The sequence below is a fragment of the Notolepis coatsorum genome, assembly GCF_963971535.1.
Source record: "Notolepis coatsorum genome assembly, chromosome: 18".
NCBI classification, from domain to species: domain Eukaryota; kingdom Metazoa; phylum Chordata; class Actinopteri; order Aulopiformes; family Paralepididae; genus Notolepis; species Notolepis coatsorum.
Window position 1 is genome coordinate 5369168 of NC_140182.1, and position 6625 is coordinate 5375792.

The following is a 6625-nucleotide window of genomic DNA, read 5'->3' on the forward strand; positions in this document are numbered from 1 at the left end:
TCACCATTCCAAATATCGATCGCGTTTATTGATCCAACGCTGGGTACTGGAAACACACATTATCGCTGTTCTTGGGCTCGGCGATGACTTCGATCGTCTCGGGTTACTTGTCTGACAAGTAAAATGAGGAAGCAGGACTTTTTTTTCTCCATGCGTTTCATTCAATCCAATCCAAAGGGGTGCACGGTGCAGTACCATCCGGAGAGACGATAGGGGGCGGTATTTTCCCAATGGAGCTCAGAGAGAGAGTTCCAGTGGTAACGTGAGGCTAGATTGATGAAATGTGAATGGAAATCGCTAATAAAAAAAAAACGATCAAAACGAGAAATCTCATCGTTGGCACTCAAAGTGTTAATGTGGGAAGGCACAACGATTGATGAACATTTTGTTCTATAATAAGTCGTACAAGTTAAAGTCAAGTTACACGTTTTTTAATGTTATCCGAGTTAATTAGCCCACTGAGATGGAGTGCTGGACACATTGTGAACCATGAGCTCTATCAGTATGCAGACAACAGCTCGCTGCAGCGCTGAGAGGGGCGACTCCTGAACAGAGGGGCTTAGCTAAATGTCACCGTGTAAAAAAAGGGGGAAATGGGCTACTGGCTCTGAAAACCTGCTCCTCCGCTCCCAGTCTGTGGAACGCTCTCGCTGACCGCCTGAGAGCACCACAGACTGTGGATGCTTTTAAAAAAAAGGGCCTCAAAACTCATCTTTTTAATAGAGCCTTTTGTTGATTTTTTATCCAGTTTTTAGCTCCACACATTTGATGTTCTTTTACTAGTTTTAGCCGTTCTTATTTTTTTTGTATTTTTTTTGTATTATCTTTTTCCGTTTTTCCCATCCCAATGTTAGCCGTTATGCCAATGGACCTGTCTCAAAACCCTGCCCTCTTTTCTTGATCCTCCAATCACAGCTGTCGCTTACCTCTGACTTCCTCGTACAAACAAAGTTTGTACAAGGAAGTCAGAGGTAAGCGACAGCTGTGATTGGAGGATCAAGAAAAGGGGCAGGGTTTGAGACAGGTCTATTCACAATCCCCTTCCTGGTCGTTGCGCACTCTACCCCTACCGTCGGTCTGGGAGGACGGACCACCTGGGAGCACCACAGACTGTGGATGCTTTTAAAAAAGGCCTCAAAACTCATCTTTTTAACACCAGCACAGCCATGGAGAAAATGCCACTAATTCCCGCCAGGAACGGGTCAGGCGACCCGACAGCTTATATGAGAAATATGAGAAAAATAAACAGTGTAAACTATATAATTACCTCTGAATATAAAAATATGAGGTTTACCACAATGAAATGTAGGTTTGAGTGACATAAAAAAAAAAGAAATATATATATATATTATAATTTTTTTCTCTTTATTTTTTGGGATGGAAGAACCACACATTGACGGGCAAAGAGCCACATGCGGCTCGCGAGCCACGGTTTGGCCACCCCTGCGATAGACGCTCGCAATGTGCTGTGACTTTCGTCTGTTCCAACGGCCCATTATGTGGAATAACGTTTGAATTACATTTCCTGACGTCATTTTAAAATTTCAGAAACCGTGCTGCAGATAAAACAGGTACTTTATCGGGCCTCATGCATGAAGCGATATAAGAACAGATTTTGTTCTTAACTAGCATTTCCTCTTACTTTGTTCTTACCTGGGATTCAGCAAAGTTTTCTTATTGTTGCTTTTTTCTCAGGCAAGAACAAATGATAAGAGTGGTCGAGAGCACTCTTACCGAAATAAGAAATGCTTACCCCAAAAAAAGAAAGAAAAAAAATGCATTTTTTTATTTGTACGTCAACTCTTTGACTGCCAGAGGGGAGTGGACTCAACCTCGATGACTCGGACTCGGACTCGGGTAATGGCGACTCGAGACTCGACTCTGACTCGAGATTTAGTGACTCGACTACAACGCTGCTGAGCCTCTAGTGTCGACGTTACACCCCGACTTAGGAGAGAACCTACGCGTAGCTGGAGCAGCTCTAGAGTTTATAGTTGATGACAGCAGTCAGGTTTGATCCATACAGCTCAGGTTTCTGGCTTTAGGAGAGAGTAGCTCATGTTCACAGATATTGATTGAACTGTCTTGGACTATATTCGATGTTTTATTATTTGAGTGGCGTTCACCTTTAAGGTCCCGCATAGTCTAGAATCCTGGTCAAAAAGCAGCGTATTATAATATTGAGTACATAGGTTTGAGTTGGAGTGGTGATGGACTTGGGTCTCTGGTCACCGATGGAGGCGTGAAAGTGCACAGTTACCGCTATGCAATCGTACAATAGTGTGTGTGGCAGAATTGGAGGTAATGATAAGGAATGTGTGCAAGGTGAACCAATATAATGCTATTTGAGCAAGAAGAAGATGAAGAAGATGAAGAAGAAGAAGAAGAAGAAGAAGAAGAAGAAGAAGAAGAAGAAGAAGAAGAAGAAGAAGAAGAAGAAGAAGAAGAAGAAGAAGAAGAAGAAGAAGAAGAAGAAGAAGAGAAGAAGAAGAAGAAGAAGAAGAAGAAGAAGAAGAAGAAGAAGAAGAAGAAGAAGAAGAAGAAGAAGAAGAAGAAGAAGAAGAAGAAGAAGAAGAAGAAGAAGAAGAAGAAGAAGAGAAGAAGAAGAAGAAGAAGAAGAAGAAGAAGAAGAAGAAGAGAATAGTATTTTGAGTGGGTTCTGAGTGGACAGGAAGAAGCAGGAAGGACCATTGATGAAGCCAATCATTTTGGGAATAGGGGAAAATGGGATGGATTTTGCCAGTATATAAGATTGAGGCAGAGAGAAAGCGTTCTCTTCTCTCCCTGCTTTTTGACTGAATGGTTCCTGCATGCTGTGAAAGATCTGACACATGTGTGTGAGTTTGTACTGAGCCTGAACGCCTGAAGTCAAAGGGACATCACATTTCTGTGAACTGACCTCAATATTGAAATAAAGAAGCTTTGTAATTAAGAAGTATCCAGAGACTCATTATCCTACAACGGTAATTCATATACCATATATATTATATACCATATATACGACCATCGTCTACCTGGAGAATCTACCACAATGCCCATCTCAATTTTGAAACGTGAGATGTCCATCTCATCAAAATATATGTACTGTAGAGACCTCTCACGTCATCTAAACAGCATCTATCAAACTGTTCGACCACAGCAAATATTTTATTCAAGTTTACAAATTGTCTATTTGACAGCAGCGAAGCAATCTTCAGAACACTGGCCCTGAAGGACTGTGTTTTCACACAAATATGCACTGCATTGACGGGAATCTGTTTTGATAATAATGGTGCAAAACCCATTATTCACAACAACTCGTGTAGGCAATTTCTAAAAGTGAAGAAGGGGAGGGGAAGAAACATCCGGTGCTGAGGGTTATGTCCTCAGCTTTATGAATACGCAGCACAAGCAGATCGAGACCGTTTTCAAATGTCAAATCTAACAAATTTTGTTTGCTCAGAAAATGCTTAACATTTTAAGTTCAAGTTTCAAGTTTCTTTATTAGTTGTCATACAAAAGTACAGACTACTTTTATATAAAATGCTTCTTTCTGTTTCGCTCCAGAGATTGTGCTAGATAAAAATAGATAGGTATAAAATAAGTATAAAATAGAAGTCAAGTATGTAGACAAAAGTGTTCAATATATATATATATACAATATACAATGCAGAGTAGAAAAGAGTTACAATACAGTACAATGCAGAAATGGGATGAGGTACAATTTAGGTACAATTTACAGTAAGGTGTAATGAGGTATGGGTTGTAGTGCAAATTCTTTACCAATAAATATAAAGTGTGTTAAGTGTCTAAAGTGGGTGCTGCAGTGAGTTGTTTGTTTAAAGTGAGTGTGTGCGTGTGGATGTGTGTCCATTCTGTCCAAAGGATTATTATTATGAATATTTTCATCTTTGATGGTGAATAACACCATGCTAACATTGACCAGTATTTAGTATCACCAGGTGTCCGTAACATGGCAGCAAAGACCGTAAATGAAATCTACTGTAAGTACAGTTGCTTTTTTGTAATGAAAAATGATCCGCATTTTTCTCTATTTTCCTCCCATCCCAATTTAGTCATTATGGCAATTCCCCCCTCCCCTTCCTGGTCATTGCGCACATGTGCCCCCCACTGGTTGGTCTAGGGAGCCCCTGAAGTCTATCAGATGCTTCCTCCAATACATAGGAGACAGCCAGCAGCCTCTTTTCACCTGGCAAAGAGGACTCTCATTGGTGAAGTGTAACGCGTGGGAGGATCACACTATACCTTCACCATTTCCCTCCCTCGCTGTGCAGGCGCCCTGACCGACCTGTAGGAGTCGCTGTTTACAACGACCAGGATACCACCCCACCGGCTTCCCTCCCGCTGACACTGCCAATTGTGCCAGTATGACGACCAGCCCAAGCCGGAGGCACCGCTGACAGCCGGATTCGATACCAGTGTCTCTGCGGTGGTAGTCCGCTGCGCTACCCGGCCGCGTATAATATGATTATGTATAATGTTAAGCTGCAACAAGGATCTGGTAGAATAATGATACTGTATGTATTTTTTTATTTTATTTCCAGGAATGACAGTATAATGTTAAGCTACAAGGTAGAATATGTAAGGGATAATGTATAGCTACGAGGTCATTGTCGCAAAATAATTGACCGGCACAGAGTTTAAAATACCGAGCCGCCTCGGCGAGGTGTTTTAAACGTCAGTGAAGGTCAATTATTTTGCGATGATGACCGAGTATAGCTATACATTATCCCGCTTATTACATGGCTAACTTACTAACAATATACCTACAGTAATTCATTTGACAAATCGCAGTTGTTCTGTGGCTCTGTCAGCCCAAATAAAGTGATTATTATTATCGCGGGCAGCCCGGCAGGTGTGTCTGATTGGCTGCACTGAAACAGTGTGTGTCAGTGGGGCGTGATTACTCCAGCTGCGAACACCCTGTATCCCTAGGTAGGGGGGCTAGAGAGGGCACTAACACCCTGTATCCCCAGGTAGGGGGGCTAGAGAGGGTACTAACACCCTGTATCCCCAGGTAGGGGGGCTAGAGAGGGTACTAACACCCTGTATCCCCAGGTAGGGGGGCTAGAGAGGGTATAACACCCTGTATCCCCAGGTAGGGAGGCTAGAGAGGGTACTAACACCCTGTATCCCTAGGTTGGGAGGCTAGAGAGGGTACTAACACCCTGTATCCCTAGGTAGGGAGGCTAGAGAGGGTACTAACACCCTGTATCCCCAGGTAGGGGGGCTAGAGAGGGTACTAACACCCTGTATCCCTAGGTAGGGGGGCTAGAGAGGGTACTAACACCCTGTATCCCCAGGTAGGGAGGCTAGAGAGGATACTAACACCCTGTATCCTCAGGTAGGGGGACTAGAGAGGGTACTAACACCCTGTATCCCTAGGTAGGGAGGCTAGAGAGGGTACTAACACCCTGTATCCCCAGGTAGGGAGGCTAGAGAGGGTACTAACACCCTGTATCCCCAGGTAGGGAGGCTAGAGAGGGCACTAACACCCTGTATCCCCAGGTAGGGGGGCTAGAGAGGGTACTAACACCCTGTATCCCCAGGTAGGGAGTCTAGAGAGGGTACTAACACCCTGTATCCCTAGGTAGGGGGGCTAGAGAGGGTACTAACACCCTGTATCCCCAGGTAGGGAGGCTAGAGGGGGTACTAACACCCTGTATCCCTAGGTAGGGAGGCTAGAGAGGGTACTAACACCCTGTATCCCTAGGTAGGGAGGCTAGAGAGGGTACTAACACCCTGTATCCCTAGGTAGGGAGGCTAGAGAGGGTACTAACACCCTGTATCCCTAGGTAGGGAGGCTAGAGAGGGTACTAACACCCTGTATCCCTAGGTAGGGAGGCTAGAGAGGGTACTAACACCCTGTATCCCTAGGTAGGGAGGCTAGAGAGGGTACTAACACCCTGTATCCCCAGGTAGGGAGGCTAGAGAGGGTACTAACACCCTGTATCCCTAGGTAGGGGGGCTAGAGAGGGCACTAACACCCTGTATCCCCAGGTAGGGGGGCTAGAGAGGGTACTAACACCCTGTATCCCCAGGTAGGGGGGCTAGAGAGGGCACTAACACCCTGTATCCCCAGGTAGGGAGGCTAGAGAGGGCACTAACACCCTGTATCCCTAGGTAGGGAGGCTAGAGAGGGTACTAACACCCTGTATCCCCAGGTAGGGAGGCTAGAGAGGGTACTAACACCCTGTATCCCCAGGTAGGGAGGCTAGAGAGGGCACTAACACCCTGTATCCCCAGGTAGGGGGGCTAGAGAGGGCACTAACACCCTGTATCCCCAGGTAGGGAGGCTAGAGAGGGCACTAACACCCTGTATCCTCAGGTAGGGGGGCTAGAGAGGGTACTAACACCCTGTATCCCTAGGTAGGGAGGCTAGAGAGGGTACTAACACCCTGTATCCCCAGGTAGGGAGGCTAGAGAGGGTACTAACACCCTGTATCCCCAGGTAGGGAGGCTAGAGAGGGCACTAACACCCTGTATCCCCAGGTAGGGGGGCTAGAGAGGGTACTAACACCCTGTATCCCCAGGTAGGGAGTCTAGAGAGGGTACTAACACCCTGTGTCCCTAGGTAGGGGGGCTAGAGAGGGTACTAACACCCTGTATCCCCAGGTAGGGAGGC